At 41.2% G+C, this 24215-nt stretch overlaps 1 long non-coding RNA gene across 3 annotated transcripts in view; it reads right to left on the bottom strand.

Annotated features, from left to right (window-relative positions):
- LOC137561339 (uncharacterized) overlaps positions 1 to 24215 on the bottom strand; it is a 184004-nt gene that overhangs the window by 70971 nt on the left and 88818 nt on the right. For 2 of the 3 annotated variants that reach the window (XR_011029972.1, XR_011029970.1), the window contains exon 3: positions 15768 to 15965. The exons of the other annotated variant lie outside the window; for it this stretch is intronic. This is a non-coding gene — a long non-coding RNA (uncharacterized lncRNA). The remainder of the gene's footprint in view (positions 1 to 15767; positions 15966 to 24215) is intronic. 3 annotated transcript variants of the gene reach the window in all.

Genomic DNA, 24215 nt, shown 5'->3' with positions numbered 1-24215 from the left:
CTTATCTCAAACAAGATCATTTCTTTGAAGCTGCTAATGCGTTAAATAGGATTTCCAAAGCTGATTGCATAATTGATGAAGGATAGCAGGAGGTCAGCTGTTAGAAGCATAAATATAGCAAAGCACATGCCTTGCACTGGTAAAATGAGGTACTGCAGGCAAATGTCTGGATTGTACAGTGCCAGCTAGTGATGGGTAGTAGAAGTCCAGAGCAATCCAAACAAGATGTGCCATCAGCAGGTAAAACACATAATTGCCCGACTCCTAACACTCTAACTTATAGGCTAAACACCATCACATTACCCATCTGAGTATGTATACTGTATATGTTCCCACCCTTCACAATCTTTGGGGTTATAGTTACTGCTCTCAGGTTTCCTGACAGAGTGTAATAAAATATGACCATGATAGGCAACAATGTTCTTACAGTCAACCATGATGAGGAATTTGCCACATTAGCAGTGTGTAGAGCAGATTTCAAAATCAGATCTTTGTTTCCCAATTTATCAGGCTCTCAAAGGACACCTGACATGAGAGGAATAAAGAGGCTGCCATATTTATTTCCTGACTGCCCTGTTGATCCGATGTCTATAATATGTTTAGTTATAGACCCTGAACAGGCATGTAGCAGATCAGGTGTTTCTGACGTTACTGTCAGATCTGACAAGATTAGCTGCATGCTTGCTTCAGGTGTGATTCAGATACTACTGCAGCCAAATAGATCAGCAGGGCTGCCAGGCAACTGGAGTTGTTTAAAAGGAAATAAATAGGTCAGCCTCCATATCACTCCCACTTCAGTTGTCCGTAAAGTGATTAATTGCTCTGAGATGACAGAAGTTTGTCAAAAGCTCGTTAATAGAGGCCTAAATGTCTTCCTCACTCAGCAATTTAATTTTGCATGATTAAAATAGGTTTTAAAAAGAAATTAAGTTAAGTCAGTTAACCATCCTGATATATATAGTTACAATAAAGATTTCAGCGTGGGCCCCTCTGATTTACTTCCTCTGTTTAATGGAATTAGGAAGAACAATATGCTCTTTACCAAAAGATTGATCCCAATATATTCAAGAAAGTACAGAACCTGAAGTTATTTGAATAGACCTGATTTGACTGTCAAATGTTGGATGTTAATGGGTGTATACAACCTTATGTCTAGTGAAGAATACTATGCTGAGACCATGAGGCAACTGATGGACATCCCCATGAATTCTGCTAGAAAAACAATGCATTAATTGCTTTAAAAATGCATAGATACCAAACACCCATCAGGCTGGTTAGTTGTAGGCTATCACCATTACACATTTTCTTTATAATGAATTGCATGATCATGTTCTTTGGATGTTAATAATGGTCAGGATAGTCCCCTCTGCTGCAAGCCTAAAGGTTGAGGATCTCACCCATGAAACAACAATATCAAGCAAAATGACTGATAAACGATGGATCTTTCCTATATCAGCAGGTCTCCGCAGGTGAGTACAGTCACCACACGATGATCGCTAAAAGATCCATCCTGTTAAATCTGCAGTGATGCACATTAGCATTGTTCTCGCTAGTCTTCCGGGGCCCACCGTAGACCACTCCATTGCTCACATTCATCTTTCACAAAACAATGATATTGTGCAAGAAGACGGATCATTCCGATACTGGCAGGTGTGGTGGGTGTGTACTGTCTCCGCACTATGGTCGCTAAAGATCTGTCCGGCTGGATCTTTAGCATTGCCCAATGCAATTGTTCTCATTGCCTGCCTTCCGCCCCGTCATTCAGGCTTGTCTTTCCTCTGCCCCCCCCCCCCCCCCCAAAGCAGCATACATCTGAGACAGATGCTGATGACCTGTATGTACAGCATTGTGGCTGCTCTGTTGCCTGACAGAGCTTTGGTATCCATGAACCGAGGCTTGGTTCACATGCTTCACAGCACGGTTGTCAAAGTCCAGTGGCCCCTATGGCCCGCATACATCTCTTCTTTAAAATTAGACTCAGAGGAGCATTGATTATGGGTGGGGAGGAAGTGGCAGTTCCCTTCCTCTCAGTCCATCCCTAGGAATGCCACAGGAATGTCACTTCTCACAGTACACATGAGAGCTGCGATGTGTGTGAGCTTGGGGAGACTGAGCTCGGAGCCTCGGAAAAGATCGTGTACAGGCTCTGAGGCAGTGGTGAATTAGCATGGACATCACCATTTTTTAAACATGTGTATGTGAGTTAGGGTTCAATAAAGAAATTAGACATTACATAAAGTTTTATTTCTGTCATTGTGCTCCCCTAAACATGGACACAGCATCACAAACAAGTGCAGGCTATATCTACTAAAGCAATAGGCAATTTTCATAAGAAGAGTTGATGTGCCCTCATTTCCTTATATTTTGCCATTGCTGATCCCAAATGATTGCAGCGGGGAAAACATATCATCGGTTTTACAGTGCAGCTTAAAGATTTAACTGAGCAAAAAAAAAAAAAAACAGTTTAGGAGAGCAATAAATAGGTTGAAAATCTCATCCTGCACCTTCTTGGCAATTACTGTGCACCTCACCACTGAGGCCTGCCTCACAGTTTGAGAGTAACTGGTTGACACTTTAGTTACTTAATAGAGAACATTTGGTCGATATTTTCCTGTAGATTATTGCTATGCTGCACCATAGCAGTCCTGTCTAATTTAGTTTATTAACAATGCTCCTTCGAAATAAAAATGTACTCTAAACAGATCCATTACACCTTAAACAGTATTGTCACATTTTAGGCTGCTGTGCAAGAAAAATAAATGATGCACTTGGATGACTGCAGAATATTTCACTGGTGAAAAATGAACCAAACTAGCTCTCCAAAATGATTCATTTTTCTATTCAGCACAGGTTAATTATTTTCTTTCATATGTGCAATGACATTAAACACTGGGGTGACTGTCTAAAACAAATGGTCATTTTACCATAAGTTTCTCATTAAACCAGCCTGGGAACGCTCTGGTGGACAGTTTTATGCACAAACTGCTGAGCAGCTTATTGTTTACTAGAGATAAGCAAAATTCTTATATTTCATTTCTTAAAAGCTTTTGAGCTGTTTGGGCAATATTTCTGCTTTCAGAGGAACATTAAATTAAAAAAAGACTAAAAACGATGGTTTTCTTTATAAGAAAAATGCTAGTGTTAAAATGTGTTTGCCTTTGTACACATTGGATACCTGCAGCAGGTACAGTGGCTTGCAAAAGTATTTGGCCCCCTTGAAGTTTTCCACATTTTGTCATATTACTGCCACAAACATGAATCAATTTCATTGGAATTCCACGTGATAGACCAATACAAAGTGGTGAACACGTGAGAAGTGGAACTAAAATCATACATGATTCCAAACATGTTTTACAAATAAATAACTGCAAAGTGGTGTGTGCATAATTATTTAGTCCCCTGAGTCAATACTTTATAGAACCACCTTTTGTTGCAATTACAGCTGCCAGTCTTTTAGGGTATGTCTCTACCAGCTTTGCACATCTAGAGACTGCAAAGCAAAACAGCTCCAGCTCAGTCAGATTAGATGGACAGCGTTTGTGAACAGAAGTTTTCAGATCTTGCCACGGATTCTCGATTGGATTTAGATCTGGACTTTGGCTGGGCCATTCTAACACATGGATATGTTTTGTTTTAAACCATTCCTTTGTTGCCCTGGCTTTATGTTTAGGGTCGTTGTCCTGCTGGAAGGTGAACCTCCGCCCCAGTCTCAAGGCTTTTGCAGACTCCAAGAGGTTTTCTTCCAAGATTGCCCTGTATTTGGCTCCATCCATCTTCCCATCAACTCTGACCAGCTTCCCTGTCCCTGCTGAAGAGAAGCACCCCCAGAGCATGATGCTGCCACCACCATATTTGACAGAGGGGCTGGTGTGTTCAGAGTGATGTGCAGTGTTAGTTTTCTGCCACACATAGCGTTTTGCATTTTGGCCAAAAAGTTCCATTTTGGTCTCATCTGAGCAGAGCACCTTCTTCCACATGGTTGCTGTGTCCCCCACATGGCTTGTGGCAAACTGAAAATGGGACTTCTTATGCTTTTCTGTTAACAATGGCTTTCTTCTTGCCACTCTTCCATAAAGGCCAACTTTGTGCAGTGCATGACTAATAGTTGTCCTATGGACAGATTCCCCCACCTGAGCTGTAGATCTCTGCAGCTCGTCTAGAGTCACCATGGGCCTCTTGACTGCATTTCTGCACGTCAGCGCTCTCCTTGTTTGACCTGTGAGTTTAGTTGGATGGTCTTGTCTTGGTAGGTTTACAGTTGTGCCATACTCCTTCCATTTCTGAATGATCGCTTGAACAGTGCTCCGTGGGATGTTCAAGGCTTTGTAATTTTTTTGTAGCCTAAGCTTGCTTTAAATTTCTCAATAACTTTATCCCTGACCTTTCTGGTGTGTTCTTTGGACTTCATGGTGGTGTTGCTCCCAATATTCTCTCAGACAACCTCTGAGGTCGTCACAGAGCAGCTGTATTTGTACTGACATTAGATTACACACAGGTGCACTCTATTTAGTCATTAGCACTCATCAGGCATTGTCTATGGGCAACTGACTGCACTCAGACCAAAAGGGGCTGAATAATTACGCACACCCTACTTTGCAGTTATTGATTTGTAAAAAATGTTTGATTGCAGATTATGTTAGATTGCAGCACTATACAGGGTAATTAGATGGCGGTTTTGCCGTCTAACAGTCTCCGAGCGGCGATCGCCTCTTGGAGACTGAAGGCGCAGCAGAGCCTACCAAGCAGAGATGTGCGCACAGCATGCGCGCGATCTCCTGCAAAAGCCAGCCCCAGGACTTTACGCCGTTAGGCGGTCCTGGGGCTGCCACTGCCATCACACCCATCACTGTGACACTGTCCTAAAGTAGTTAAAAAGTCAATATCATGAAAGTGTTAATATTTAAAATACATGTACATGTGTAAATAAGATGCACTTATGTCCCAGAGTAAAATGCACTATAGGTTACTTTTTTCCTGTTGCTTTCACTTACAGTAGGTATTATTAAATTAAGATCTGACAGGTTTTGGACTAGTCCAACTCAGGGCCGGGCCGAGGCATAGGCTGGAGAGGCTCCAGCCTCAGGGCGCAGTGTAGGAGGGGGCGCACAATTCATTCAGCTGTCATTCCTAATTGTGTTAATAAGAAAAGGGGATACATGGCAGTGACTGCAAGCCAGATAACTAGATATTAAGGTGTTGGGGAGGTTGTGGGCCCTGTGGCCCTCTTAGTCTAATAGCAATCAGTGGGTGACGGCTGGGGTGGGAGGGGCGGAGGGGCGCACTTTGTCCCTGCTCTGGTCCAACTCATCACAAGGTCTAGTCATAGTGTTCTTTATTTTTTTCAAAAGCACTCACTGTGAAAGACCTATGCAAAGATATTGTCAAGTCCGCCAATCCGCTAGTCACAAACCTGTCAGAGCTGTCAGATTAATAATACCTACTATGACAGCTACTTCGAAAAAAAAGGTAGTTCATACTGCATTTACTCCATGACAGATGTACATGTTATATTTAAATGTACATTTACAGTGGGATGCAAACGTTTGGGCAACCTTGTTAATCGTCATGATTTTCCTGTATAAATTGTTGGTTGTTACGATAAAAAATGTCAGTTAAATATATCATATAGGAAACACACAAAGTGACATTTGAGAAGTGAAATTAGGTTTATTGGATTTACAGAAAGTGCGCAATAATTGTTTAAATAAAATTAGTCGGGTGCATAAATTTGTCATTTTATTGATTCCAAAACCTTTAGAACTAATTATTGGAACTCAAATTGGCTTGGGAAGCTCAGTGGCCCCTGACCTACATACACAGGTGAATCCAATTATAAGGAAGAGTATTTAAGGGGGTCAATTGTAAGTTTCCCTCCTCTTAATTTTCTCTGAAGAGTAGCAACATGGGGGTCTCAAAACAACTCTCAAATGACCTGAAAACATTAAAGATTGTTCACCATCTAGGTTTAGGGGAAGGATACAGAAAGCTGTCTCAGAGATTCAGCCGTCTGTTTCCACTGTTAGGAACATATTGAGGAAATGGAAGACCACTGGCTCATTTCAAGTTAAGGCTTGAAGTGGCAGACCAAGAAAAATCCCGGATCAACAGAAGCGATGAATCGTGAGCACAGTCAGAGTCAACCCACAGACCAGCACCAAACACCTACAACATCATCTTGCTGCAAATGGAGTCACTGTGCATGGTTCAACCATTCGGAGCACTTTACACAAGGAAATGCTGTATGCAAGAGTGATGCACAGGAAGCCTTTTCTCTGCCCACAGCACAAACAGAGCCGCTTGAGGTATGCTAAAGCACATTTAAACAAGCCAGCTTCATTATGGAATAAGGTGCTGTGGACTGATGAAACTAAAATTGAGTTATTTGGGCATAACAAGGGCGTTATGCATGGAGGATAAAGAACACAGCATTCCAAGAAAAACACCTGCTACCTACAGAAAAAAATGGTGGTGGTTCCATCATGCTGTGGGGCTGTGTGGCCAGTGCAGGGACTGTGAATCTTGTCAAAGTTGAGGGACGCATGGATTCCACTCAGTATCAGCAGATTCTGGAGACCAATGTCCAGGAATCAGTGACAAAGCTGAAGCTACGCCAGGTCTGGATCTTTCAACAAGACAACAACCTTCAACACTACTCAAAATCCAGTAAGGCATTCATGCAGAGGAACAAGTACAATGTTCTGGAATGTCCATCTCAGTCCCCAGACCCGAATATAATTGAAAATCTGTGGTGTGAGTTAAAGAGAGCTGTCCGTGCTCGGAAGCCATCAAACCTGAATGAACTTGAGATGTTTTGTAAAGAGGAATGGTCCAAAATACCTTCAACCAGAATCCAGACTCTCATTGGAACCTACAGGGAGTGTTTAGAGGCTGTAATTTCTGCAAAAGGAGGATCTACTAAATATTGATATCATTTCTTTTTTGTAGTGCCTAAATTTATGCACCTGCCTAATTTTATTTAGGCTCGTTACACACCAAAAGCGTGCAGGAGAACGGCTCCTGCACGCGTTGCGGCGTGTCGTCGGGAAACTCCGGTGCGACGCTGAGTAGCGGCGGTAGTAGTTAATTACCCCGAAGGGGAAACGGCGATTCCCGACGATAAAATGCGCCGCAACGTATCGAAACGCAGCGTCGGGTGTGAAAGGTAAAAGGAAAGTCTATGGACTTTCCTATTACCTTGGTTAACGCAAAGAATAGACTTTGCGTTAAAACGCCAGAAGTGGGCTCTGGTGTGAAAGAGCCCTTAAACAATTATTGCACACTTCCTGTAAATCCAATAAACTTCTTTTCACTTCTCAAATATCACTGTATGTGTCTCCTATATCAGTGTTTCTCAACGTTTTATTGGTATGTAGCCCTTCTAAAACCCTGTACTCGCCAAGTACCCCCTAGCAGAGTAAACATTATCACAAGTAGCCCTTGACAAATATATAATTTAATCATAGTACATGATAATTGTCTCTAAACAATTTCCAAGCATTTACTTTTGCTTTTAATTAGCTAAAACACAAATTTGGTGCTGTTTAAATAAGATTTATCATTTTCTAAAATGCTAAATTTGTTATTCTTGGTTAAGTATACCAAGCCTGAGTACCCCCTGGAACCATCAGAAGTACCCCCTGGGATACGCGCACCACACGTTGAGAACCTAGGTCCTATACGATATATTTAATTAACATTTTTTATCGTAACAACCAACGATTTATACAGGAAAATCATGACAATTAACAAGGTTGCCCAAACTTTCGCATCCCATTGTAGTACAATAGAGGTCCTTTAAGGTCCTTGGAATTTTAGTAAGTATCTACAAGTCTGAACCTCAAATGTTGATCACCCACATTTGATTTTTTTTTTATTGGAGAGGATATTAAACATTGATCTGCACTTCCAGACCATGGACCTCAGTGCAGAAATGCATTATAATGATGTTGTGAGATAAGTAAGCGTGCCCAGTGTATCAGATCTGTGACAATAAAGTACCACTGTATAGACCTTTACTAGCTTTCCAAGCTGACTTGCATTAATGTAGATACTGAATGATCTGGACAGAAGTGTGGTGCACTTGAAGTAGCTTTTGACATGATGAGATAAACATAGGTACATGTAGCCCTACTAAAAAATTGTCTGAAGTCCCTTTCTATTTTCCAGTACAGCAAGAGTTAAAATAAAAACAATAACCCTTAAGCTGTTATCAATGCAAATAAACTTGTGAAACAGCTTGTGGAATTCAGTCCATTTCCTGGACAGTACATAGAAGCCAAAATGAAAGATATATATATATATATATATATATATATATATATATATATATATATATATATATATATATATACAACCTGCAGCTCCAAAAAGAAAAAGGGTACAATATTGAATATTGATCCAAGAATTCCAAGAATTCCGTTTTATTTCCATTTTTTTATCATCTTAAATTAAATTATTCTACATTTAAAAAAAAAAGTGGATAAGAGGTTTTGTTTTTAAGGTTGCAAACTTTTCCTGCTTGATGCAGTGGTGATTGGAACAGGCTTTCAAACCTTATGGTCCTTCCTTTGAAAACAATCTGTTGGCAGCCATCCCCTGCAACCACAGACAAGAGATTATCTTCTGACTCATCCAAAAATTACTGGATCAAGCAACTGCCTTCAGTTCTTTATAGGCAGCTTATAAATGGATCTGTGCTGGAGATTATCTCAAGGAGAAGGAGCATGTGGATGGGAAATACTGACACATGGCAGAGCGGAGTAGCGATGTGCAAGCTCACTAATAAGATACATTTCACAGGTTGTTCAAGTTTTAGCATATTTTTACTTAATTGTGCTTAAAGTAGCTTAAAATATATTACTGAGCAACAATATTATGCAATAAAAAAAAAGCCATCGCCAGCCTGAACTCCTGTGTTCAGTATTTGCAGATGTTTTACCACTTCATTAGAGACTCATTGATGATGACTCAAAGTAGGTTGATAACATCTCTCCCCTGTCAGCAGTGTCATAAATATTCTCCTTTATGCTAGGTACAAACGTTACGTTTTTCCGCTCGGTAGATGCATTCGATTGATAAATTCTGTTATGTCCGATATTACTCTTGATCATACTACCGCTCGATTTCTCATAGAAGGAAATGTAAAAAAGATAAGAAAACCGAAGATAAGAGAATCGAGCAGAGAATTGAGTGTAAAAAACGATTGAGTAGAAAAAACGTATCATGAGTACCCAGCATTAGTGTTGTTTGTTTGATTCAAGCTCAGTCCTGCGTGTGGTGCTGCAGAAAACAAGCTCTGTACAGATACTGTATGTCATTTTGGAATACTGTTGCTATGGTGGGGTGGAGACGCAGTACACGATAGAGTAGCTTCCGGTAGGAATAGTAAGGAGGAGAACAATGCGCTTGGTGGTTGCTGCGAATTAAGGACACCTAAAGTGAGAGGGATATGGAGGCTGACATATTTACTGCCTTTTAAAGGGAGTCTGAAGCCCAAACCAAACAAAAACAAACAGATACTTACCTATGGAGAGAGTAGGCTCTGGGTCCTATAAAGCCTTTCAACTCCTCTCCTCGTCCAGTCGTTCCTGCACTGGATCCTCCGTTAGCAGTCTCTGACCCATGGGTCAGAGACTGCTTGCTTCCACTGCGGGTGGGCCTCAGAAGTCTTCTGGAGCACTTGGGCTCCTGAAGAATTCCAAAACCTCCCACAGCGGCAGATTTGAACAGATGAGTCTGTGGGGGAACGAGAGGATGAGGAGAGGTACAGGAAGGCTCTATAGGACTCAGAGCCTCCCCTAAGTTCTGGTTTTTTTTTTTTTTTTATTTTGCTTCAGATTCACTTTAAAGAATACAGATTGCCTGGCTGCTCTGCTGATCCTCTGCCTCTATGCGTTTAACCATAGACCTGAAACAAGCATGCAGATCAGATGGTTCTGAACTTCTGACTAAAGTCTAACTGGATTCGCTGCATAGAATAGGTAAAAGAGTTCTCCAATTGTGCACTAACCATTTATTAGAAATAAACACATTAGGTTGAAGGTCCAAAGGAAGCCACGGCATGTGCAGACTTCACTACTGCATTATAAGTGCAAATGTAATGTGTTTATTTATATGAAAAGGTTAATGCACAACTGGAGCGCTCTTTTCCCCATTCTCTGCTAGTGCATAGCTGAAGAACACCAGAGCGCAAAGAGAGGCACCTGTGGTATTGTTTAATACGTAATAAATATGGCAGCCTCCATTTCCCTCTCACGCAAAGTGTGGCCTGTGTTTAGAGGTAGCGCACTGCAAACAGTGAGTTACCACAATGCAACATTTTCAATGGGACGATAACGTCGCACTGTGAACGGCCCATAGGATTATCATTGCAGTGCGGTAAGCTGAGTTATAAGACGCACTGTGAATGCGACCCTAAGAGGAACTTTACTGAATAAGCCAACTTAATAAATATAATTCACAATGTTTTACAGTATTACTTTATAAATTATTTAGTCAGTGTTTGCCAATCGTAAAATCTTTCCTCACCCCGATTACATTCCTAAATGTATCACAGATGGTGAGTGATATCTTTACTGCTGGCAAGGTGCATCACTGCAGAATCTTGTTGTGTGTTCAGAAGAGAGCAGAAACAACACCTGGTCTATGAGAATGCACTGGGAGGAGAATGCTTTGGGGAATCAGAGCCAGTGGCAAACTTTACTGTGAGTACGGGGTTAAATACCAAAAAACAGCAATATATAGATGTAGGAAGTGTTTATGATGCTAATACTAGGATAATAAATGTAAAAGTGGGTATCCTCAATAATTAACTACATTCTACTATATCTCTTTATGTTGTCTCTTTAGATCACATGCAAAGTGGATCTGAGCTCTTGCACAGTACACAATGAAGTGTCTCAATCCACAGAGTTGCTGAAAAAAAATCCACTGCTGTATGTTTCTTCGTTTGTAAAGCCAGATCAATTATCTTATCAGTAGTCGGAAGAGAGGGCAGAGAAGCTCTACCTGGACAGCCACGGCTCTGTTATTAAAGCAAACCCTAGGTGGGGACATTAAATTAAAAAAAACTATACTACCTGGGGGGCTGTGCAGATCAGGTAGCCTCAATCCCCGCTGCCAACCGCTGCTCCTGTGCCCTGCAGTATTCCAGTTTAAGTTTCGTGACCTCCAGGATCACGACACTGGAAGGGCTGCTCTCACAGAGCTGCATGCATGGAGGCGGGGGAGCAACAGGGGTGCGGCCAGGGGGAGAGATAGTTGCCCAATGGCAGCTTTGGAGAGCCTGCAGAATGCCCCTAGTAGGAGTTTCGAACAGGGAATCCCTCTCCTCCCATTGCCCTCTGGAATAGCGACAATAATTGTTGCTAATTATGGGGGGTGATAGCATGGCAGTGGGGGGCAGATAGCAGCGCAGGAGGGACTCAGAGGCAAGTCCTGAAGCAGGGAACCTCCCTCTGTATCCCATCTGCCCCCCCCCCCCCCTGCCACATGGCCTCAGGTACACTTTAAGTAAACACTGAGGCTTAACACTCTCTGTTCTCCCTGGAAAATTAATCCAGGTTAAAACTTTAGGGGTTTTTAGGATTTCCATAAATTAAAATGGAGATTTTTTTTTCCCCATGAAGGTTATTATAATTTGACTAAGCTATTAGAGTAGAGAGGAAGTTCTCAATTTAGAACCACTTTAAGAATAAATACACTAAAACTTAAATTAATTTTGTGCACAGTAATATTGGAATTAAGCTGTTACAGTCATTTTAATAAATGGAAAATTAATTTTAGTATCTGTTTTGTTTCAATGGCTATATGGCAGAATTACTGGCACACAGGAAAAGCCCTGTGTCTGTGTCCTGGGCTTGTTAGTAGAACTGCTCTATGATGGTAATTTGAATCCAAAATTAGTGTGACTGGCAGTGTTTTTATCCCGAAATGATGGTTAAAAGCATAGAAAATATTTATATAGACTTAGCACCTCAAAAGAGTTTCTAGATGTCACCAATAATCAAGCAAAGTGTATACTTCTCTATACAGACGGTTCTGTTTATTCCTGCTGAACAATTAGTACAAGGAAAAAGTGGTCTAGCAAACATGATGAGGTTGATTCACAAAGTTAGCAGTGAGCTGTCATTAACCCAAAGTACTGGTGCTTACTGCATGCAGGATTCATAATAAACAGTACATGTAGTTTAGCTCACATGTGAACCAGTGCGGTGCGAGTCAGCACCAGTATATTAATATATAGGGTTGGGTAATGCAGGGGGGGGGGGTGATAGGATAGGTTACATCATTCACAGCAGGAAACTTAAACACTAAATACTTCAGCAAGTTATGTTGGGTACACACGTTACGTTTTTTCGTGCGATAGATGGATCAGATAGATAAAATCCGTCATGTCCGATATTGCTCCCGATCGTTTCTGCGCTCGATTTCTCATAGAAGTGAATGGAAAAAGGTAAGAAAAACGAATGACGATAAGAGAATCGTGTGCGAAATTGAGTGTGAAATCGTTCTGAAAAAAACCCCTCCCCCGCATACATCAAATAAGGGCGCCAGGCATGGACGAAATTTTAAAATATTGTCAATTATACTATTTTTATGGTTTCTTCGTCTTTATCTGAGATAGAAAAATAAATATGTTAAAATAATGGTAAGAAAATTGCAAATCATCTATAACAATGAAAACTAAAACATATGTACAGTCGTAATAAGCATAGTAAAACATTAAGAAATATTATCAATATTTTACAACTACTAAACCTAACCCGACTCTCACACAGAACCCTCCCTTTACTGATGCTTATCCCTAAGACCCCCCACCCCCTTGCGATGCCTAACCCAAAGACCCCCCTGGGAGTGCCAATGAAGGCGGAGATCTGTGACGACATGACGCTGCCGGCGCTTGGAACGCGGAAGTGGTGAGTAATTCTCCGCATGTCTCCCCGCCCCCGCTGCCGAGCCCGCACTTGCCACCGCTGAATGGAGGGGGAGAGAGGCAGAAGGAGGGGTCCCAGGTAAGGGAGGGGGGGATATTTCCCCCCTTCCCACCGCTGCCCCCACTGCCCCTCCTTCTAGCGCTGCTTCCCCCTCCTGCTCTGCTGCTGTGGGGGGTCGTGGCGACACCCCCCTGGGTGTCTGTCACCCGGTGCGCCATGCCCCCTGCGCTCTACAATAGGAACGTCACTGCACAGGAGACCAGGGTTTAAATCTCAGCGTTCTTCCTGTTCAGTAACTCAACACCTATTCAGTAGGAGACCTTGGGCAAGACTCCCTAACACTGCTGCTGCCTATAAAGCGTGCCCTAGTGGCTGCAGCTCAGGTGCTTTGAGTCTGCCAGGAGAGAAGTGAGATATAAATGTTTTTTGTTTTGATCAGCCATTTATCCATTTTTCTACAAATTCAAGATTTCTCAATCAAAAGAAATGTTTCATTTGGATTTTGATGATTTACTGAATAAACCTAAACAGCAAGTGATTTGGTTGTATCATGTATGCAGTGGCATAACAAAGAAGCTTGGGGCCCTAGTTTGAGCTTTACATGGGGCCCCAAGCACTGTATTGATATGGCACCCCAAAACGTACCAAGGGCAGCCGCAGTGCCAGAGAGGTGTAATGAGAGTAAGGAAACAGTTTGTTAAGGATTACCACTATGAGATGCACATATAGAGGTGTTCATTACCAGCATAGCACCAATGAAAAGCTAATAAGATGGATGATGAAGGGCCCCTAGTGGGCGCCTCTGTACCAGCGGCCCTGGAGCAGTCGAAACCTCTGCATCCCAAATTGCTTCACCAATGCATGTACGGATACCTTAAGCAAACTTAAATACAGTTTGCCATTAACTCTGCAGTGTGCAGAGCTGAACTGAAATGAATGACTTTTTCTCAGCAATAGCAGGCTGACTTTAGGCCAGGTATGTGAAACAGCCGACTCATTTACTTATTCCAAATGAGATGATCTGTGCATGATTTATGCATATGTGTTATTTTTGTGCATAACTAGGTGTCAAAGTAGTGCAAATCATTTCTCATGGCTGTTAACTGTTAGTGAATAATGGGGTAAAGTAAAAAAAAAATCACATCCCTCTAGTGAGATCACACACATAGCATTACATTAGCAAGAGCTTTTCAATCTCAAGTGCTTACAAAAGGGTTAGAAAAGTGCTGCTAGTGGCATTCATGTTATCAGTTTGTTCTATGCTTAAATGATAACTGACCTGAGAAGGATATGAAGGCAGCCATAATTGTTTCCTTTTAAACAATGCAGATTGCCTGGCTATCCTGCTGATACTCTACCTCTAATATTTTTAGTTGCCGGAAGGTTTTATTGTGTTAATAAGAAACAATATTAACCTGTTTCCCTGAAAATAAGACCTGCCCTGAAGATAAGACCTGACCTGAAGATTTTTCTGGATTTTTGAGTATGTTCCAAATATAAGCCTTACTCCAAAAATAAGTCTTAGTTCATAAAAAAAGAAAATGTAAATAGTGTTCGGGCAACTACTGTATACTGTACATGTAAAAAAATAAATGCCGTTGGCAACAAAAAGCGACAGAACAGATAAACCCGTCACCCAGGAAAATGGGCCCACCAAAAGAATCGTACACAAACAATCCGCAACATGGGTTGGCAAGTGCCAGGCTCCCGGCAAATGTAGATTGGTGTACATGGTAAAAAGAAAATGGTCACAAGAAATTCAGGTTGGAATTCAGGGGTTGAAGAGTTATGATGATAATTACAAATGTGATGACATGACTATATTTCAATGTTGATTTTTTTGTTCAAGAATAAGTCTGGTTTCACAGTGGTGCGTTGCATAATGCACACATTAAAATGTATGTGAACTGCAACATAGACTGGGCAATAAGTAGTTATTATTGTTAGTTGTTGTATGCTACATGAGACTGTAATTCTGCCTCAACAGGACAATGAAACACTGACGTACTGCAGGAGAAAACTATAATCATTCAGAATTCATATTCCCTTGATTTGGCTATTCTAGTCTAAAGCAAGATCTCTCAACAAAAAGTTTTGCAAACAAAAATAATAGACCTGCTACTTGTGAATGAAGCTGCATTTATAATTTTCTTGTTTTCTGTAGTGGCAATAAAACCTTTCTACATGGTTGATCATTTAATCACAGTTTCATTGACACAGCCCATCTAATTAATATGTAGATTAGGCTAAAAGTTCACGTTAGCTAAGAACGGGTGCATTCTGAGACTTCACACATGATTTAATTGACGCATTGTGTCTAGTCGTGCCTGCACAGTTCACAAAAGATTTTATCATTTCAGTTGTTCTTTTTTTTTGCATGCAGAACTGCATATTGTGCGTTTTTACTCTAGCAGTAGTTATTACTTTGATGTGTGCTGTCTTGAATATTTTATAGCCGTCTTCTATACTGTAAGCTTGTACAGGAAAGGGTTTCTCACTTACTGTAATTCTTTATTGCTGTACACATTTTGCTGTACAAAAGTATTTAATAGTCATCGAAAATGCCGCTATTATTTGCACTGTTATCTGTGTTACTCACTGCTTGTATAACTTGTATTGTACAGCTCCAAAAAAGGTGAAAGCACTATATAAATCTATAATAACCCTTAAAGAGTTTCTTTGAATATGTGGGTAAAACAATGGGCAGGAGGGTGCCTACAATACTAATAGGACTGCCTATATGTTGATGACAAGAAAGAGGGGGGGGGGAGAGAGCGCTCCAATATTGCGTTACCTGGAGTTAAATGAAAACACGCTATGTGTTACACTTACTATTTTAGTAGTAAATGGAAGTGCATCCAAGCCGCCACCTGCGGGTCTCCTCTCCCTGTTACAGCCTGGCCAGGGCTGACAGTATGATGGAACGGTGAAGGGAGCTTCTGCTGGCGGGGAGCGGTGCATGGTTGCTGTCTGACTTCACTACTGGTTTCGCCGCTTAGCCATGCATTCTTCTCTATATGTTAGTGATAACTGAATAGTGAAATGAAAGTAAATGGCATATCATTGAGTACTCAGTATTTATGTAATATGAGTATAGGACATCCCCATACAGTATACAGTCTGTGGATAGGCCACTGACCAAATACAGAATTTAATGTTTTTCTTTTATAAATATTTCATAAGATATAATTCATTTTCTATCTTTCTCTATTTTTATTACTTTGAAAATCAGATCATTCACAAATCAGTCACATTTATATAAAAATGTTCAACATTATAAAGGCCTCACAAGCTTTCAAACACGTCTGTATATACTTTGATGCCATCTTGTGATGGGATCCTGGGAAAAAAAAACAGACAAAAATTGTGGAACTGCATAAATAAGAATAATGTTGCAAGTACTCTACCTCTGAATGAAGCCTTTTAGTTAAATAGCTAAGGTATACTATTTTCATGCTTGCTGGCATTTTAAAAGGCATGGGACCATATGCGATTCACTTTTTCACCTGAGTTTTCTCCTAGGTGATACTTTCACAACTTGTCATAAAATACATTTTAAGCCACCAGCCAGCAAGCAAGATAATAATCAAAATAAATTTGCTAGTACATTTTCTCCAACTTGTGAGTACTGTTTTAATTGTAAAATGCTGAACAGCTAGTTTAAAGAGAACCCGAGGTGGGTTTGAAGAATATTATCTGCATACAGAGGCTGGATCTGCCTATACAGCCCAGCCTCTGTTGCTATCCCAAACCCCACTAAGGTCCCCCTGCACTCTGCAATCCCTCATAAATCACAGCCACGCTGCTGACAAACAGCTTGTCAGAGCTGGCTGTGTTTATCTCTATAGTGTCAGTCTGCTGCTCTCCCCGCCTCCTGCAGAACTCTAGTCCCCGCCTGCATCCCTTCCCTCCCTGCTGATTGGAGGGAAGGGACGGGGGCAGGGACTGGAGCTATGCAGGAGGCGGGGAGCAGCTGAGACTGACACTACAGATGTAAACACAGCCTCACAGCATGGCTGTGATTTATAAGGGATTGCAGAGTGCAGGGGGACCTTAGTGGGGTTTGGGATAGCAACAGAGGCTGGGCTGTATAGGCAGATCCAGCCTCTGTATGCAGATAACCTTCTTTAAACACACCTCGGGTTCTCTTTAAAGAGAAGAGGAAAATTATCACCTAGGAAATAACTCAGGTAAAAAAGTGAATTGCATATGGCCCATTGTATTTATAAAATGTGAAAATATCACCTCAGAGAAAACTTAAGAGAAAAAGTGAATTGAATAAGTGTCCTTGTGCCTGACGGACTAAGCTTTTCCAATAATGTAGCAAACTTGAAATACAGATTTATTAAAATGATCTTCTATTAGGTTGTAAAAGTGTGCAGGAGACTTGAACCATGTGAGTAGACTTGAACTTTCTGCTTCTTCACAGGAAAAGTAATTTATAGCTACGATTCTGATGCATAGCATAGAGAGAAACTAATGTTGGTAGGATAAGGGTGGGTGCTGGGTTTTTCATTTATGAGAGTTTGTTGTTGTGGTTTTTTTTTTTCCTATAACTCTGCATGTATTTTGCATACACTGCCATCTTTTGTGAATGTTTCTTGTTGCTGTATAAGATACAATGCAGCGCTTTGAGATTAATGTCTTATTGCACATAATATTTTGGAAAATAAAATAAAACTTTTTTTTTTAAAGAAGGGTTGGGATCAGAGGGTAGGGCAAGTCTGTTTTTGTTTAGTTTTTAGGGTTGGAAGGATATGCTTTGGGATCAGGAAAATATTAACATCATTGGGGGAGATAAGGGTAAGCCATAAGTAAGGGGTTAACCTGAAGATGTGTGGTTAGGGTGAGGCACCAGGAAGGGGGGTTAGAAAATAGATTTAACCACCCTGGTGTTCTATAAGAACGGCTAGGGCAGCGGCGCAGCACATTTTTTTTTTATTTTTTAAATCATGTAACTAGCCTAGCGCTAGCTACATGATAGCCACTGTGCAGCGGCATCCCCCCACCCCTTCCGATCGCCTCTGGCGATCAGAGCAAACAAGAAATCCCGTTCAGAACGGGATTTCCTGTTTGGCTTACCACGTCGCCATGGCGACGACCAGGATGACGTCATCCACGTCATGGCATGGGAGTGAGTCCCGATCCACCTCTTAGCACTGCCTGGCGCTGATAGGCCAGGCTGCGCACGAGGCCTGGGGGGGGCCCTGTTACGTGGCGGGTAGTGGCGCATCGGCAGTGATTGGTATAAACACGCAGCTAGCAAAGTGCTAGCTGCATATTTTTTTAAAAAAAATTATGAAAAACCAGGGCCAGAGCAATCCAGCGTCACGGTCATGGATGAGCTGAGCTCGTCCATACCGCTAAGCTGGTTATTAACAAGGGGATCAATTAGGATTACACAACTGATGAAGGAAAAGCAACAAAAATATAATGTAGGCAAAATATTGCAGCATCATTATCTGCAGTTAATCCTTGACAATCACCATCTTCCTACACCAACTGCACCACACATCAGAAATACAGAAAGGGACAACGAAAGCCAAATATAGTGTAATATGTACTGGTAAAGGGAAATATGAAAGTAAGTAGAAATATACTCACAAATCCAGGTTACCTCTAAGGTAACCACTGTAAATGCAGGTGGGGAGGATTAGACCTGTCCCCACTTAGGATTAAGAAGTCGCTCTCTGTAGATTGAAGAAAGAAGGGGGTACATCACCCCTGCACCAGGGGTGGACTCAATTGAGGTATAGAGTAAACAGAGGCGCCAAAAGGATTAAAAAAAACAATAAAAATCTTAAAATTGCTACGGAGGCAGTGGTGGACTTACCTCCCAGAAGCAGACACAAGAACTGTCAATTTTAAAACAGTAGTACATTTATTGGCATACTCCAAAACAAAGTTGCTACGCGATTTGCAGTTCTAACCCCACTTCATCCGGCAATAAACCAGGAGTAAATGGCAGTACCAGATCAGAATTTCACTAAGCGCCTCTGAGTCGTTTGGCGAAATTCTGACCTGATACTGCCATATACTCGTTTTATTGCCTGATGAAACTGGGTTAGACCTGCAAAATGTGTTACAACTGTTTTGGAGTATGCCAATACATCTACGACTGTTTTGAAATTGAAAATTCTTGTGTCTGCTTCTGGGAGGTAAGTCCACCACTGCCTCCGTAGCAATTTTAAGATTTTTAGTGTTTTTTATCCTTTTGGCGCCTCTGTTTACTCCACACATCAGAAATAAATATGTTATCAGGAAGGAAGTTCGTCAAACAACTGATGGAGAAAAGTTAAACTGCCTCTGAAAAACACATTACGGGCAACACTGCACCAACACGAAATCAGGTGCTGCGGATGACTTGAGTAGTTACTGGTGATGCATACAGATGATAGTTAAGATACTCCTCCCCCCCCCCACATACACACACACACGCACACACACGCACACACACACACACACATACATACAAAAAATCTGGTGAATCCAAGCAAATCCATGGCCTGGATTCACTTCTATTTGCCCACATTTGCCAGCAATATTAATCTGTATTCATAATGGCACCAGGCCTGGTTGCATGGCGTAAATGTCAGCGAACATAAAAGCAGTCAATGCTTTACAAACAGACTCGTTATAGTTATTGGTACTTATGTGTTATACCATCCAGCACATTTGGGAAACTCCTGTTAAAAATATATATATTTTTCTTGCAAGGTTGAACCATCTTTAGAAAGCTGAATGTATTGGCTTTCATTTGTACCTGGTCCCAAGTCAGTATGACACACGGTTTCTGAATAAGTGGGTGCTGAAGAGGGGTGCCCCCTACACTTGGCTGTTGCTGTTGCTATTAGAAGCCTTCAAACTCTATATTGGGCGGCTGGAGGCTGGCCCCTTCTTGCCTGCAGAAACGAATCACAGTTACCTCGGCAGCACCAACTCAGAAACTGTGGAATGTAGATGAATCAATCTTGCAAGATAAGTAAATACATTTTTAACAGGAGGCTCCCAAATGTGCTAGATCGTATAATATCTAAGTATCTAATTTTCTTGAAAGGGATTCATTGGAGTTAAACAAAATCTGCATGGTTAAATAATATTATTTCAATCTTAACTCTTAAAACAGATTAAGGCATTATCTACATACTAAGTAAAATAAATCTTGTAAAGCTATAAAGTAATATTTCAACAACAAATAAATAGGTTGAGGAGATTTTGGGGATAAGATAAATGTATTAATAACAATAGCAAAAATGATTAATAAAATGGAAAAAGAGTGGATGATGAAGGCATTATAAATATAAAATGTACCATTTTATAAATAAACCTTATAGCAAAAATGGCTGTATAATTGTGAAATTGACTATTTTAAAATACACATATGATGATTAATGGAGGTTTTCAATAAACGGTCAAGAAAGCCATCACCATAGCTACACTATTTGGAGTTAAATTTACTGTAGTACCATTAAGTTCAGCATATTCTATCATTTACATGATACAATACTTTCTCGAAATCACATTTCAGTATAGTAGAAAAAAAAAGTATGCTGAAAACTGAATTTTGAAGATTTATTGTAATTCAGATTCAGTTCAAAATGACATATGCTATAAAAGAGCCGACAAAGGGCAACTCTGCAGCAATGGGACTTTTAAATGGCACACTTTAAGTACTTTTTTAGTATGTGATACAACATGAAACTCTTTGAATCGTATTGGATAATGGCACAAGCAGGTCACTTTGTCCTATGAAATGTCACCAAGCAGGAGCTAAATGTTTCCTTATTTTATAGGTTTGTCAAAATGACCAGAAAGTATTGAGTACTGCCTCAGACTGAAAACCTGCTTGACATTTGGTGAAGCTCTTGAGCTGTTATTTGAAACAGATACATTGTAAATAATATTGTCAGTTTTAAATAAATGTAGTGCACCATGTTCTTCACAAAGGCAGGAGTTGTAAAAATTTAAAAGTCAAATAATCCTTGAGCCGGAACAAGTGATGTACAACAGAATGCATCTTACTTACCAATGATAAAAAAAACATTATTCTAAAACCATGGTGATTTTTCAGTCTACATATTCACATACTGTAATTAGTTTGGTTGAAAAAAAGACATCCATCCATAAAGTCCAACTAGTAGACCATTTCTGTCCTGCACCCTCATACATCCAAGTTGATCCAGAGGTAGACATAAAAACCTTTAAAAATTATCAAAGAATGTAAATGAAGCGGCGCTTAAGGGATTAACTAAGCTGCAGGTTTCAAACAGGGGGTTCCCAAAACCCCTAAAATAAAATACAGAAAATTATGAATCAAGGAACATGCGCTAATATATGCTATTTTCTTTTATTCTAAATATACTTTCTTCCATAAAATAACAATAAAACAGTATAAAATTCATATAATCACCCTTACTAATTATGCATTATATACACTCTCATTCATACCATCCACATTCAAGAAATTCTCCAGATCTCGGAAAATTAACTAAAAAAGGATGAAGCGAATCCCAAATCTTATGCAAAACTTTCAGATCCACAGTCAATATTGGGATCAGAATATTAGAAAGTATATTTAGAATAAAAGAAAATAGCATATATTAGCGCATGTTCCTTGATTCATAACCTTTAAAAATTAATTGGCCCAAGCCTTTTGGGGGAACTGAAGTAAGAGGTATACTTGGCCTGCCATAATAACTTCCTTTTCATCAATACCATTTTCTTGGCTGGCCTTCTGATCCTCTTGCTCTAATACTATTAGCCACAGCCCCTGAACAAGCATGTATCAGGTGTTTCCGACATTGTCAGATCTGACAAGACTAGCTGCATGCTTGTTTCAGGTGTTATTCAGATACTACTGCAGAGATATAGAGCAGCAGGGCTGCCAGGCAACTGGTATTGATTATAATGAAATAAATATGGCAGCCTCCGTATACCTCTTACTTCAGTTACCCTTTAAGTGAACAAAAAATTATTTCTGACTCCAGGTGGCAGTCAGATAAAATCCCTGCATTAACACTGCGAGGATGGAATTACCTAGTAATTATAGCTGTGGATGTCCTCCAGTGCAAGTAAAGCAACTAAGCCTCCTTTAAATGCAGATATAGAATTTTCCATAACTACTTCATGTGGTAAAATATTCTATATTTTAACAGCTCTTACTGAAAAGACCCCTTCCTAAACTAAACAACACTGGAGGAGGTGCCATTGATGATATGGTACTATTAGATGTATATATGAGAAGTGTAATTTCTTACCTTCTCAGATAGACAACCCATTACGATATTTAATGGAAAAGGTAATGTTTATTCATGTACAGTAGGCTACAACATCTGGTAGTATCATCAGAATCAGTTTATTTCGCCAAGCATGACTGGGTCATGCCCGGAATTGGGTTTGGCACAAACAGAGAACTCAGCGACACAAAAAAATAAAAATAAAAAGGCAACACAAAAGGCAACAACAGAGATATTGATAACAACCATGAAATCTAGCAACCAAAAAGCAAAACCAACAGTAGATGGATGACGCATTACAGTAAAAACACAATAGTGCAAGTAAAATGTACACTAAGATAGGTGTACCTTAGCAGAGTAGGGCACTAATAGGGACACGGGTGGCAGGGGAAAAACAGCAAACACAGCTCGTGGATGACCAATCACCCATATCGTTGGAACTATATGATCTGACTACTGGCCTGACGGATGGGGCCAGTGAATGGAATTCAAGAGTTTAACGGCAGCAGGGAAGAAGGAGTTCATATGCCTAGCTGTCTTGGTGGAAATGGTCTGTAGCCTTCTACCGGATGGGATCACATTAAAGTAACGGTGGCCTGGGTGTGAGCGGTCGTTTGCGATCCTTTGTGCTCTGGAACGCAGTCTGGAGTTGTAGAGGAGGTCAAGCGAAGGGAGTGGTTTCCCAATGATTTTCTCCGCCGACCTGATGACCCTCTGGAGCTTGTATTTGTCCCTGTTTGAGGATCCAGCATACCACACCAGGATAGAGGTGCAGATAACGGATTCTATAGTGGCAGTGTAGAAGTTAGACATAAGCTCCTGTGCCATCCCTTCCTCAGCTGGCGAAGGAAGAAGAGCCTCTGTGTGGTGCTTGTGTGAACCTTCCAGCACAGGTCCCTGGTGATGTGGGTTCCAAGGAGGCGGACACTAGATACCTTTTCCACCTCCATGCCTTCAATGAAGATTGGGGGTGGGGTGGGGGCCTGCTTCCTGAAGTCAACAACCATCTCAACGGTTTTGGCTATGTTGAGGACCAGCCTGATTTCCTTGCACCAGTGGCAAATTCTGTCGACTTGTTCACGATAGTCTTGCTCATCATTTTTGGACACTAGACCAATGATGGTGGTGTCGTCAGCGAATTTGACGACCTTGACCAAGTCTTCTGTGGATCTGCAGTTGTTGGTGTAGAGGGAAAACATGATTGGCGACAGGACACAGCCCTGTGGGGCACCTGTGTTAGTAGGCCTTACTTGGGAGGAGAACTTGCCCAACTTGATGACTTGTGATCTGTTGGTCAGGAAGTCTGTGATCCAGTGGCGTAGGGACGAGTGGACGCCAAGTGCCTCCAGGTTGTTCTGGAGGATGCGAGGGCAGATTGTATTAAATGCTGAGCTGAAGTCGAGTAGGAGGATTCTGGCGCATGAATCAGGCTTATCCAGGTGGTCACTGATGAGCTCTAGGCAGATGTTGATGGCGTCGTCAGTGGACCTGTTTGCTCTGTACGCGAACTGGAATGGGTCTAGTCGGGGGAGCGTGGAGTTCTTGAGTTCGGGCAGGACTGCCTTTTCTAAGGTCTTCATGATGACCGAGGTGAGGGCCACAGGCCTGTAGTTATTTAGGTCGGATATACCCTGCTTTTTGGGGACAGGGATGATTGTAGACCTCTTGAAGCATTTGGGGACTCTGCCCTCCTGTAGGGACTTTGCATAGATGGGGGAGAGGACGGGGGCTAACTGCTGCGAGTCGGATTTAAGGCATGCTGGTGACACACCATCCGGGCTGGCGGCTTTTCTAGGGTTGAGTGAGGCCAGAAGGCGCCTGACCTCGGTCTCGCTTGCCCTCAGCAGAAGTGGGCTTCCCTCATCAAGGGCACCTCCACCAGCATTTTTTTTAGTATAGTTTTTAGTGTAGTCCATAACTCATAGAATTTTTTAAGTCACGAGGACCTTAAGTCCTCACAACTTATTCAGGAGAGCAACCAACCAGCATCTGCATCAACAGTCAAGTGGGGATGGTTATATTCCTGCAGGCTCAGATGGTGGTT

This window comes from Hyperolius riggenbachi, chromosome 3, assembly GCF_040937935.1.
Source record: "Hyperolius riggenbachi isolate aHypRig1 chromosome 3, aHypRig1.pri, whole genome shotgun sequence".
Classification (NCBI taxonomy): Eukaryota; Metazoa; Chordata; class Amphibia; order Anura; family Hyperoliidae; genus Hyperolius; species Hyperolius riggenbachi.
The sequence above is the reverse complement of the archived record's forward strand: the minus strand, read 5'-3'. Positions and strand labels throughout refer to the sequence as shown.